Source organism: Hyperolius riggenbachi, chromosome 4 (genome assembly GCF_040937935.1).
Source record: "Hyperolius riggenbachi isolate aHypRig1 chromosome 4, aHypRig1.pri, whole genome shotgun sequence".
Classification (NCBI taxonomy): Eukaryota; Metazoa; Chordata; class Amphibia; order Anura; family Hyperoliidae; genus Hyperolius; species Hyperolius riggenbachi.
Window position 1 is genome coordinate 112,006,286 of NC_090649.1, and position 14,577 is coordinate 112,020,862.

Here is a 14,577-nt window from a genome sequence, read left to right on the forward strand (position 1 = left end):
TTGAAATGCCCGTGTGGCTTGGGCTACGTGGGCCAAACTACACAGAAACTTAAAGACAGGATCTGCTCTCACAAGTCTTCAATCCGGACTAAATGTAAAGAACAATCTGTTTCTAGCCATTTTTTGAATAGTAGACATTCTGTTTCACAATTAAAGGTCCAGGTGATAGACCAGGTACCCTCAGATTGGGGGGGAGGGGATAGAAATAAGGAATTATCAAGGAGAGAGGCAAAGTGGATCCGATTGTTGAATACGTATGGACCATCAGGCTTAAATAGGGAATATGATCTTGCTTTCACCTTGAGATAAGTCTGGGATGGGATGGGATAGTGGTTTCCACCTGCTCATGATTCAAATGGTTAGTTTTAGATAGGTCTATAGAGGTCAAGGTTGTTACCTGTTTCTATATGAGTATTGTAATTTTTGTATGATTGTATATTGTTCTTGATATATTTTTATGTATTATTATCTTTCAGATGGAGATGGCACTGAGAGGGATCTCTTTTTTGACTGCTAAGGGTGATCTATGCAAGTGTACTGAAATTGGTGATACCCCTTTAACATTGGTATGTATGCTGCCAGCAGGATGTATTTTTGTCGTTTTTTAAGCGGTTTTCCTGGGGGTTTCTATAACGAGTTTCCTCCCAGCACTCTGCCAGTGAGCTCAATAATTTGTCTGTATATACGCGGCGAAGCACGCTTTGTTTACTTTTTTGTGGGCTCGGATAGGTGGTGCGGGGGAAGGAGGAGTGGCCATCTGGCTTCCATAGTGACGTGCTGTGGGGGAGTGTGATATTGCGACGTCAGTTTGACGCGCATTGTATCCCTGGCCATGTGCGCTCCATGGATTGGGTGGAGGGAAGCAGGGAACTCCCTCTGCATTACGTCACAGCAACCCTGGGCCGCGCGGCGATCGCGGAAGTTGAGATACGATGGTGAGTGCTGGCTGCATGCTACTAATGTTGTGGAACAATGGCATTTAATATTATATGTTTTATTGCACTGTCGATGACTGATGCCGCCTGTCCCTGATTATGAGGGATTAGAGCGGCTTAAGGAGATGTTTTCAGTGCACTACTTTTTTGCTCTGGGATTTCACCTGTTACACATGTTTCAGGATAGGTGTATCCCTACTCTATGTTCCCATTGGTCCAATTGCAATTGCATGCAGTTCCCCATCAGGTCCTCCAAGGTGCCATCTCCTGATTGGTTAGGAAGTAGTATATTAGATGCTGGTTAATGGCACCACAACTCTTCACCATTTTTAATGGAACTTTTTAAAATCTTTAATTAAAGAGCTATGTTTTAAGTAAAAGAGCAAGCATTCTTCTGGAGGTGCTGACCACTATTGTTGGGCCTCTGTTGCCAACAGCAGGGCCCAGATACTCACCTTCCACCCAAGCCTGGTTAATTTTGAGGAAGGTGAGTTTGTCCACAGAGTTGTCAGACAGCCAAGAGTGCTTCTCGGTGACCATGCCACTGGCTGCACTGAAGCATCTCTTGGAGAGGACACTGGAAGGGGGGCAGGACACGATTTCCAGGGCATACTGGGCAAACTCCCTCCTGATCTCCAATCTCTTGACCCAGTACTCCATGGGGTCCATGGGGCTGTTGGTGTCAAGACCGGTGAATGACCCCATGTAGTCAGACTCCATGCTGGTCAGTCACTGCTGATGGTTGGAAGAGGATGCTGTGGCTGGCATCTCTGCTCTGGGCAACTCCACTGCATACAGGCTCTTCATTACGCTCAGCAGGTCTCCGGTGTGCCAGATGCTGCCGCTGCTGGTTGCTGCAGGCTCCTGTTGCTGGGTTGGCAAAACAGCAACAGTGGGGGTGGAATGTTTCCTGCAGTCTGCACACAAGGGCCCCCTGCAACTCCTTTGTGCTCAGTGGTAGATGTCGTCATGAACTGTGCCAGCTTCCCCATCAAACGCGGGTCCAGGTTGAAGTTGATCCAGATTTCCTCCTTTTCATGCATATTGATCACCCGGAGGTCCCTGCGAAGGCAGCACAACATGTGCGCAGCCGTGGGGAAGAGGCGGGCATTGGCAGACACATCTTCCTCGTCATCCGAGAGGACATGCCTGTCCTCATCTTCCTGCGCCATGTCCTCCTGAAACCGCCACACCGCACAACGGCAGCGGCGCTCTCACAATGGCAGCATCCAGGTTAGGGACCTCCAACTCCTTCTCCACTGCCTGACAGTCGTCGTCGCCTTCCTCCTCCTCCTGTGAGCTGGACTGTGCTGCCAACTGCTCTTGATCCAGCTGCGCCAGGGCTGCCTTCTCCTCTGCTATCAGATCATACAGCACCCTGTCCAGCATGCAAACCAGGGGCACACATTAGCAGACATATGTCCGCACCCGGCTCACCATGTTGGTTCCCCACAGGAAGGAAACCAAGACCAGGCACACTCCCTGCATGTGTGTCCACTGATCTGTGGAGATCAGCTGTAGGTTGGTGGAGCCTTAGACGTTTCCCTCACAGATGGACCTGGTGATGGCCTTCCTGTGCTTGCACAGTTGCTGCAACATCGCCAGGGTCGAGTTCCATCGAGTTGGGACATCTATGATCAAGCGTTGTGATGGCAGGCCCTCGCGCTGCTGCACGTTGGCCAGGATTGCAGAGGCAGTGGTGGAGTGGTGGAAACGCTGCACCAGTTTCCCGCAGCTGGTTCATCCCCGGGTAGGTGGACAGGAAGCACTGCACCACCAAATTGAGGACGTGGGCAAAGCAGGGGATGTGCTCGAGTTCTCCCAGGTGCAGTGTGACCACCAGGTTGGACCCATTATCGGACGCCACATAACCGACTTTGATGCCTCTGGGGGTCAGCTACCTCTACTCTTGCTCCCTGAGGGTGGCCAGGGTGTGGGTGGTTGTCAGTTTCTTCTTCCCCAGGCTGACCAATTTCAGCAGCACTTCGCAGTGGCGAGGCTTTCCGCTGCTGCTGAGGCGGGCAGCGCAAGTATAATTTTCAAAGTAGGCACGCTACTGCTGAAACATGCACTACTCACTTACTCGCACTCCCCCAAAACTAACAGCTGCTCCAATTGTCCCACTCTGGGCCCTGTCAGGTCCAGTGACTTTGCAGGACGAGATCCCCACACTTTGGTTGGCCCAATAGGCTGCCTGTCATCGGACAGGTAGCCTATTGGGCCAAAGTGCAGGGATATTGTCCTATAAAGTGAATTAACCCTTATTTAATCTAGCTAATTGTACAAGCTGTAGCTGTATTTCTCCTATCTGGCTCTTGGGGAAATTACTGATGTTGCTGAAACCCAAGAGAAGCTGAAGACTTGGCTGATACTTCCGCTGCCCAGCAAACCAACTGTATACACATCACCATGGCAACAGGAACGTGAGCCCTACTGTCCCAGTGTGAGGAAATGCGGAAAGCCGCTGCGTGTGCCAAGAGCTAGGCGGCTGACTCCGCGTCCTATGCGGCGGTTTGCTCGCTTCTGGGTGTGTGGTGGAACGCAGAAAAGCCGCCGCATGTCCTGACAGCAAAGCAGCTGTTTGCATGCAGCAGCGTGTGCTTGGTGTGGCTGGGTCTGTTAGTGCACTTAGGCAGATGGAGAGCTATGCACGCGCGGGCCTGAATCCAGGACCTTTATACTAGCAGGGGAAGTGTCAGCTGATCAGGAAGGTCAGCTGATTCCTGCAGGACTCATGATTGGCTGAATGGTTCGGGCGGGGCGGCAGTGTCCAGCAACTATATATTCTGCTGCTTGGTCAGTTGCTGGTTGCCTGTCGTTGCGATCACAATGTGGGAGCACGCAGACCCTTAGTCAGATCCTTAAGTGTGCCGGGACCAGCTGGAGCTGTAATCCTACACTTAGCTAGATTCTGTTGATAGCTTAAAGTACTAGTTTGATTGTGATTATCTGTTATGACTTCCTGCCTGTCTGACTACTCTCCTGATATCTGACCCTGTACCTTGCCTTTCTGATACTCCGTTGCCAACCTCCGCTTGCCCCTGATTCTGCCTCTGTCTTCTGATCCTGTACTTTGTTTGTCTGTGAGTTGCCGACCTGGCCTTCCCGACCCTGAGAAATATCTCTATCACTAGGAGATAGTTCATGCCTTGTATGTGCTGGGCACCTGCTTCACAGGGCCAGCTCTGTATGTGCTGGGCACCTGCTTCACAGGGCCAGCTCTGTATGTGCTGGGCACCTGCTCCACAGGGCCAGTTCTGTATGTACTGGGCACCGGCTTCACAGGGCCAGCTCTGTATTCGCTGGGCACCTGCGCCCCAGGGCCTTCCTGACCCTGAGAACTATCTCTATCACTAGGAGATAGTTCATGCCTTGTATGTTCTGGGCACCTGCTCCACAGGGCCAGTTCTGTATGTGCTGGGCACCTGCTCCACAGGGCCAGCTCTGTATTCGCTGGGCACCTGCGCCCCAGGGCCTTCCCGACCCTGAGAACTATCTCTATCACTAGGAGATAGTTCATGCTTTGTATGTTCTGGGCACCTGCTCCACAGGGCCAGTTCTGTATGTACTGGACACCGGCTTCACAGGGCCAGCTCTGTATTCGCTGGGCACCTGCTCCACAGGGCCAGCTCTGTATTCGCTGGGCACCTGCGCCCCAGGGCCTTCCTGACCCTGAGAACTATCTATATCACTAGGAGATAGTTCATGCCTTGTATGTTCTGGGCACCTGCTCTACAGGGCCAGTTCTGTATGTGCTGGGCACCTGCTCCACAGGGCCAGCTCTGTATTTGCTGGGCACCTGCTCCCCAGGGCCAGCTCTGTATTTGCTGGGCACCTGCCCCATAGGGCCAGCTCTGTATTTGTTGGGCACCTGCTCCACAGGGCCAGCTCTGTATTTGCTGCCTCGGGGCCCATCCTGTATTCACTGGGAACTCGCTCCTCAGGTTCCCCATGCTTGTTACTATTCTTCTGTATTCTGATCTTGTACCCCGATATTTCTGATACCCTGTTGCCGAACCCTGCCTGTTTATTAGACTCCGCCTCTGGTTTCTGTATCTGTACTGTATCTGTCCGTGTGTTACGACCTGGCTTGCCCGACTTCGAGAACTGACCTTGCTGTTAGAGGCAGTTCCCAGATCTGTTAGTGACGCCCTCTCCTAGGTGTCACTCACGTTCTGTCCTTCCTACGCTCCGCCTGACTCCTCCCCCGGGAGAGTCCAGGCCTTCGGAAGGAATCTGTATTGCTGCAGTACTTCATACAGTATGGCACTTGTTTCTGAGGCTTAGTCCTCACGGTATTACTGTTGCAGCAAGCACTCACACTACTCAGGTGTTCAGAGGTTAGCGTTATATCGGATTATCGGTGATACTGCAGATCATCAATAATCGGATATATATCTGTATTCCCAGTGATACTGCAGATCACCGAGAATCAGACCCTCTCTGCTACACCGATCGTGACACCCAGTTTGAGACATATTGTATGGCTCTCACAGAATAACATTTTAAAATATGTGGCATTTATGGCTTTCCCAGCCAAAAAGGTTCCTGACCCCTGAGGGATGAGGTACCCATCTTGGCCACATTGCACCCATGGCTCAGGGTTTTTTGTTTCAGGAGTTACACACTGCATAGCTTGCATCCAGGCTGAAATAATTCCATTATGGGGACGTAAACACCCCCCAACGGTGCACAGAGAGTTTGGCAGCAGCTCTCCCTCTGGTTGGGGGTTGCATGGTGGTGATGCTGCTGCTAATGATGGCAGTCCTGGGCAGAAGCTGCAGCAGCCTGTATTCCACGCCCACTGCTGGACCTGCCCCTGCCTGACATGCGGTGATACATTTGCAAATGCCTATGCTCCTGTGCCTCATCCTCCTCCGAGCTGCCTTCTGGGACCTCAGGCACATACCTTTTGTCACAAATCTTTATCACAAAACATTTCTTCTCCTGACCCCCCCCCCCACCATCTCCTCCGCCCCTACATCCCCAGACACAGACCCCTCTTCCTCCTCAAAATCTGGTTGTGCTGGCCAGAGCAGAACATACTCCACAGCAGGCCCCGTGATCTTCTTAACAGCAGCCATCAAGATGCTCCCAGACGCCGGACTTAGGGACGGATCGCTCTCATCCAGGGAGGGCTGACCACTAGTTGCTGGGGTGGATGCCCCAGCAAGCGGGGGTCGTTCGTTGCCTGCTGCTACTACTGCTGCTGGGAGTGCTGGTCAAAGCAGAGGTCTGGCAAGAAGTAATGGGTTGCTCCTGCACCATCATCTCCACCACTTCCTCTGACTGACTCTCCTGAATGGCCACACGATGACCCAAGGTGCTGAAAATAGGCGCCCGCTGTGCTGCTGATGGACGCCTCTCTGCTGCATCCCCTACAGCTGAGCGCCCTCTCCGTGGCAGTGGACCATTCTCAGACGTGGCAGCTGTGATGGCACTGACTCTCCTGCCATGGCCCCTGCCAGACATTCTCTATGCACAAGATGTGAAGGTGGAAAGTGTGCTGCTTTTTACTGTCAATAATATGTGTGTGGGGACAGCCGGAATATAACAGGGGGCTTTATTTATTGATTTTTTTTTTAAACAGACAAAAGAAAAAAAAGTGCAGATGGCGCAAATACTGAATACAGTAATAGAGCACAAAAATGAGTGAACACGTTCCTGCCTGCACTACACACACAGCAAAGTAACTGCATACTGGCTTGTTAGCTAAATACAAGTATCAAATACAGTAATAGAGCATGTAAATCAGTGAACACCTGCCTGCCTGCACTGGCACAGTGCAATCACTACTACTAACTTAAGTTGATCACTAGCTACAGGGCTGCCATCAGAATTTTCTGGGCCCCACACTTGGCAAATCTACAGGGGCCCCCCTAACGCCAAATAACAATCTGATAGGTACATTATAGCTGCAGATGAAGTGATAGGCAGATTGTGTGGGGGTGGAGCCATGGTATGTGGGGTAGAGTCAAAGTAGCTTGCCTGTCGCCCATAACACCCTCCCCCCTGCATTGATGCGTGTTCACCAATCATGCAGCAGGGAAGAGGGAGATGACCACACAACTCCTGTAATGCCATGGTAGAATAATTGCCAGCAGAGGCTTGAGTGGCACTGCCACTGTTTGGGCCCCAGACCCTTCCTGGGCCCCATACTATTGTCCCTCTTGTACCCCCCTGATGGCTGCCCTGACTAGCTAATTAGCTAAATACAAGTATCAAATACCGTAATAGAGCATGAAAATCAGTGTCTGCACTGGCACAGTACAATGTCACTGGCTACACTGAGTGACTACAACTAACTTAAGTTGATAACTCACTGGCTGGCTAGCTAAATACCAGTATTGAATACAATAACAGAGCAGTAAAATCAGTGAACACCTGCCTGCAGCCCTGCACTAAGCTGCACAGCACTCAGTAGGCTGTCACTGACAATTATACCGACTACAACTAACTTTAATTAATCACTGATTAGCTAGCTAAATACAAGTATTACATACACTAATAGAGCAATGAAATGAGGGAGAATGTTGTGTTTTACAAAAAAAAAAAAAAAAAAAAAACACTCTTGCTTTTGTACAATATGGCCTGGAGATGCCCTCTCAGTGACACAGAGTCTAATAAGGACAGAGCTCAGTAATGGCCGCTTTTTTTATATACAGGAGGGGAGGGCAGAGCCTCCCCTCCTATGATTGGTTGCCAGGACCTACACTGGGGGCCTCTGATTGGCCAAGTGACATCATTTCCCCAATCACAGCGGTGATCACAAGCCGGATTTCCGTGTCCATGGCCAAATCCGTGATTGAAACACGTGGTCGCGTTCTGATCACGATTTTCAATCACAGTGTTGGATCCGGGAAAAAGGGCTCGTGCCGTGGTGCCACTGGTGACAAATGGCCCTGGTTGCCTCACACATCTACTTAACCACCTTAGCGGTATGGACGAGCTCAGATCGTCCATTACCGCCAGAGGGTGCCGCTCAGGCCCTGCTGGGCCAATTTTGATAAAATAAAAAGCAGCACACGCAGCCGGCACTTTGCCAGCCGCGTGTGCTGCCTGATCGCCGCCGCTCTGCGGCGATCGAGGGTCCCCCCAGCCGCCCGAGCCATGCGCAGCCGGAACAAATAGTTCCGGCCAGCGCTAAGGGCCGGATCGGAGGCGGCTGACGTCAGGATGTCGGCAGACGTCCATGACGTCACTCCGCTCGTCGCCATGGTGACGAGGAAAGCCAAACAAGGAAGGCTGCTCATTGCAGCCTACCTTGTTACTTCTGATTGCCGGAGGCGATCAGAAGAACGGATTCGGAGCGCCCTCTAGTGGGCTTTCATGCAGCCAACTTTCAGTCATTTTAAAAAAAACCTCCCGCAGCCGCCCTGGTGATCTCAATAGAACGCCAGGGTGGTTAATAGCCAACCTCCTTCAAACTTCAACTTTCAGAATGCATCATCTTCTCTTCTTACTTTCCTTGGAAAAACCATGAAGGGGAACACCAAGGAGAGAAGGAAAATAAAAAGGGAAGGAAAAAAATGAGAAAAGAGATGAGGGTCTGCCACAGTTATATAAGGGAACCCATTCTATGTGTAATTAGTATTAAGAACAACTATATTTTAACTTAGATTATTATTTTTTTATGATAGCAGTCCAGGCCCCAGACTCTGCTGCTCTCTATGTTGCAGTCATTCACTTCTAGTAAGTCATGTGTTGAAGCATATAAAAGTATGTTACAGGTGAAGTGCAGTTAGACACTGAGAGGGATGGGCTGTCTTTGCTGCTAGAAATATGTCACATAGTTATTTGGGTTGAAAAAAAGACATTCGTCCATCGAGTTCAACCACAGTGTTGTCTATTTGTACTTTATATAGTGAACACGAGCAGTAAACTCCACAGAGACACTTCCTACGGAGGACAGGTAGGACGTTAAACTAGTCAGAAGACTTAGTTCTTAGTTTTGAAGTTATCTGACTTGTACCTTCACTGAGAGATCGTGAAAGCTGCAATTTCTAAGGTGGTTTTAAAAAGCCAGCCCTGACCTACAATGGGTATGAAGACCAGGTGCTTAATGTCTAATGGTGATGACTAGCTGCATGCTTTTTGGAGGTGCATGACTACAAATATTGAAGCCTTTAGAGTTTATAATATATTGCTGATCCCTCATGAAAGACTTGCACAAGTGGTTGCTACTTGCTAATATTCTCCCACACCCAGCTCCCTTTCCCCTCCCTCCCCCTTATCATGCCAGTGTAGGAAAGCACGTTAGTTAGCTTATGCCTGTTTGTAGCCTGCCTTGGCTATATATGTATACATGTTTTATGCTCTAAATTGTTATATTGAATAAGAAATGTGATTACATTTGTTAAAAAGTGATAAGCAATTAGGGTGTAAAATCATAATGGAAAATTTAAATGTATTGCACAATTAATTTAGCATGTATTTGTAATTAGAATGTGTTATTTCACATTTACTACTTGTAATATTGCAATATTTTGGGAAAATGTGTTTCTCGTGCCAACCGAAAATATAATGAATTTGGTGAAAATATATTTTTACATGCATGACCATACATTCTCACATTCATACTCAACTATGGGAAAATGCGTTTTCTCCTTCCCACTGACTTCAATGCATTTGGTGAAAATTAGGTTTCACAAGCATGCCCATAAATGTTCACATATACTCATCTATGCAAAATATATTACAAATACATTAGCAGCAAATTCAGTCTACATTAGTTTGTGTCACTTACTAAAATGATGCAACATAAAAGATTGCATTTGACATGGTAATTACGATCAAGATTGTATGTGCGGAAATTATCCAATACCATCAACACTTGTTAAACATTTGCAAAAAAATCAGTGGTCTCTAAAAATGAAGACAATGGGCCAGATCCAACTCACTTTTTCTCCTAAGTTTTCTCCTAGATAATATTTCATGTCTTGTTAAGTAATTGCATTTTAAGCCAAGAAAATACTGAGAAAAGTTGGTAGTACTTTTTCTCCTACTTTTTGGTACTTTTTAAATCGCAAGAGTGCTGAAAAGTTATGTTAAACAGAAGATGAAAATTATCTCCTAGGAGAAAACTTTGGAAAACTTAGGAGAAAAAAAAGTAAATTGGATCAGACCCAATATTTGACCATTTGAACAATTTGAAGTGTTATATAGCACCATCACCTCAAGCTCCAGCAGTGTTGTATGTAATTCTTGTTTTTTTTAATCACTCAGTTTTGTCCCCAATAAATAATACTCTTCTATACCTTTATACATTTTTTTTTCGTTTCAGTTCCTTGATCGTTCACTGTCACTTAAATTATACCTGCTACTGCTGCTGGGTTCAGGAATCACCCAGTTTGTGCACTGTAGCTCTACCCTGCATTGCACAGGCACCAGTATAATAATATGTAATTAAGCTGTGCTGCATGGTGCGGAGGGGGATCAACGTGTCAGACTTGTTGACATCAGGGAGCCCACATGCATCCACGTACTTTTTATATTAATGCAAGCAGAAAGAGGCTGCAATCAGGAGTCAAAATGAAAAAGCTTGGCACTATTGAGACTATTATTGCCAATAAGGCCCATGTGCATTATACAGATCCAACATAGATTCAAAGTATGTGTTATACTCATCGTGGCAGCAGTGGGGGTGCAGAAACATGTCAGTGGGTGCCAGGGGGTGCACGACCTGACCACCATTTTGCTGTAGACGTCGCTTCTTCTGAGGCTGAGAGTGCACTCTGAAACTAAATCTCAGTAACTACTCTTAGTTACATAAAAAAACATCTGAAAGCATTCTTAACCACTTCACCACTGAGGGGTTTTACCCCCTGACCACCAGAGCAATTTTCACCTTTCAGCGCTCCGTCCATTCATTCGTCTATAACTTTATTATTACTTATCGCAATGAAATGAACTATATCTTGTTTTTTCCGCCACCAATTAGGCTTTCTTTAGGTGGGACATTATGCCAAGAATTATTTTATTCTAAATGTGTTTTAATGGGGAAAATAGAAAAAAATGTGGGAAAAAATTATTATTTTCAGTTTTCGGCCATTATAGTTTTTAAATAATGCATGCTACTGTAATTAAAACCCATGAAATTTATTTGCCCATTATTCCCAATTATAAAACCGTTTAAATTATGTCCCTATCACAATGTTTGGCCCCAATATTTTATTTGGAAATAAAGGTGCATTTTTTTCAGTTTTGCGTCCATCCCTAATTACAAGCCCGTAGTTTATAAAGTAACAGTGTTATACCCTCTTGACATAAATATTTAAAAAGTTCAGTCCCTAAGGTAACTATTTATGTTTTTTTTTTTATTGTATATATTTTTTTTAAAAAAAATTAAAAAAAAAAAATTGGGGAGTGTGGGAGGTAATGAGTTAATTTATTATGTAAAACAATTTATTTGTATGTGTAAAATGCATTAGGGTGTAGTTTACTATTTGGACACAAGATGGCCACAGTGAGTATGTTTACATGCGACCTGTAAGCGACCGGAAGGACGCTTACAGGAAGCAGTAGGAGGCTGGGAGACTCACAATGATCGCGCTGTTTCTGAAAGAAGCAGCAGATCATTGCGGGGGCTTAGATCAACAAACCAGTGATGAGCGAAAATGCAAATATTCTTTTCGCCGAATTTTCGCGAAAATAAATACTATTTTCGTTTCGAAAGGCGAAAATTCATTAATTTTCGCCTAAAGTCCGTTTTTTCGCGTTGAATATCTAAGCCCCCTTACAAGCTAGAATCACCAAATTTGCAGGGTATATTAAGGAGATATGTGGGTACAAGAGGAAAAAGAAATTTTTCAAAAAGACCTTATAGTTTTTGAGAAAATCGATTTTAAAGTGTCAAAGGAAAAAAGTATACATTTAAATGCAGTAAATGACAGTTACTGTAGCAAACCTAGCAGTAGTGTAAATTTACTAATATCAAAAGAAAGGGCCAAGTGTAAGTGCCATGGGCTAAGTGCAAAGGGCCAAGTGCCAAGTGCAAAGGGCCAAGTGCAAAGGGCCAAGTGCAAGTGCAAAGGGCCAAGGGTCAAATGAAAAAGGCCAAGTGCAAAGGGCCAAGTGCAAAGGGCCCTTGGCTCTTGGCCCTTTGCCTTTGCACTTGGCCCTTTTCATTTGACACTTGGCCCTTTGCACTTGCACTTGGCCCTTTGCCTTTGCACTTTGCCCTTGCACTTGGCCCTTTGCACTTGGCCCATTGCACTTGCACTTGGCCCTTTGCCTTTGCACTTGGCCCTTTGCACTTGCAATTGGTCCTTTGCCTTTGCACTTGGCCCTTTGCCTTTGCACTTTGCCTTTGCACTTGGTCCTTTGCACCTGGCCCTTTGCACTTGGCCCTTTGCCTTTGCACTTGGCCCTTTGCACTTGCACTTGGCCCTTTGCACTTGGCCCTTTGAACCTGCACTTGGTCCTTTGCACTTGGCCCTTTGCCTTTGCACTTGGCCCTTTGCCTTTGCACTTTGCTTTTGCACTAGGTCCTTTGCACTTGGCCCTTTGCACTTGCACTTGGCCCTTTGCACTTGGCCCTTTGCACTTGTCCCTTTGCACTTGCAATTGTCCCTTTGCACTTGGCCCTTGGCCCTTTGCCCTTGCAATTGGCCCTTTGCACTTGGCCCTTTGCCCTTGCACTTTGCCCTTTGCACTTGGCACTTGGCCCTTTCTTTTGCTATTAGTACATTTACATTACCTCTAGGTTTGCTCAAGTAACTGTCATTTACTGCATTTAAATTTATACTTTTTTCCTTTGAAACTTTAAAATTGATTTTCTCAAAAACTATAAGGTCTTTTTGAAAAAAATATTTTTCCTCTTGTACCCACATATCTCTTTAATATACCCTGCAAATTTGGTGATTCTAGCTTTTAAGGGGGCTTAGATATTCAACACGAAAAAACGGACTTTAGGCGAAAATTAATGCAAAAATATCATTGCGAAATTTCGCCTTTTGAAGCAAAAATAGTACTTATTTTCGCGAAAATTCGGCGAAATCGAAAATGAGATTTTCGATGCGAAAATGGCTTTGGCGAAAATTCGCAAGCAACACTGCAACAAACGGGAATGGATTTTCCCGTTCATTGATCTCCGGGCAAGCGGGTGGCGGCGTGCACGACCGGCGGGTGCGCGCGCACGAGCGGCGATAGCGCGGACAGCGGCGGGAGCGCGGAAGGTACGGATTTCTCCGTCCCTGGTTTTTTAGGAGGGAAAAAAGGGACAGAGAAATTCGTACCGCCGGGGGTAAAGTGGTTAAACATTCCCTATATGTAAACAATGTCACTGCAGAGAGTGGCTTACTTATCTCTGGCTGATGGCAAATGTAATTATTGTTGGCCAGGAGAAACTCTCTGCCTGTGTCTTTGCTCTTCTCCCTCCTCCCTCTGCTAAATAGACACATCACCCTGGCAACAGCTGAGTCACATCAGCAGTGAAAGTAAATGTTTTTACACAGAGGGAATACTAAGGAATGATTGCAAAACTACTTTTATGTATCTAAGAGTAGTTACTGAAATTTCAGTTTTGGGAATATAATCTCACTTTGCAGGATAATGTTGGGGAAGCCAATTAACTTATCACTATGTTTTTGTGATACAACCAGGGTGCCTGAAGAAAACCCACACAAACAGGGGTAGAACATACAAACTCCATGCAGATAGTATCCTAGCCTTCAATCAAATCAGGGACCCAGTGCTGCAAGGATAGCGCGTTCTCCACATGCCACCTGGAATGGACAGAAAACAGAAGAAAGAGATAATCTTCTGTGCTGGAGACATTTTTGTGCAGAAGTCAAGTATTATGCATTGGCACGTAGGAGAATAGATGTGCATGTCCATTTAGAGAGAACTGTTACTAAATAAAATATAACTAAATATAACCATAAAACAATAAGATTTTTTTTTTTAGATTTGCTACTCGCTTTGATGCATGCTTTACTATAGTCCAGACATTTCTGCTGCTCTGAGTAAGCACAACATGGTTGTTGTATGATTTCTAAATCTGTCTGTCTATTGGATGTTTTATAGAGCAAAGTATCTGGCACCATTGGGGATCGCCTAATGCCAGATACATGTTCATTGCAGGTAACTTAAGCCATCGGCCTAAAAAAAGCACAAACCTCCCCCCTGAAATATTTAAGCTGGCCACTAACGGTCCCATTTCTAGCGAAAAATAGTTCGAGCGATCAGAAATTCTGATCGGACGAAAAATCGTTCACTACACCATCAACTAACCAATCATTGCTTCCTATCTATCACGACCACCAGGAAAATCCAAATTTTCGTTCGACGAAAATTCATTCGGGTGACATTTTTTTCACTCGTTTATAATTGATTGTGTCCACCAATGGAGATTATTTACAACCAATCCGATCAGAATTTCTGATCGCTCGAACAATTTTTCGCTAGAAATTGGACAGTTAGTGGACAGCTTTAGCCTCCAGCGACATCTATCAGCCTTCCTGCAGTAACTAGCAGGCTTTTAGTGGCTTTCCAGCTTCCCTTGTGCATGCCAGCAAGTCACCTGACCCGCACCAGGTGACACGTCGACTTCCATGCACGGATGCCGGAAGCCTCTAGGAGCCTGCTAGATTATGCAGTAAGCATGCTACAAATCGCTGGTGGCTCGGGAAGTATTTTAACC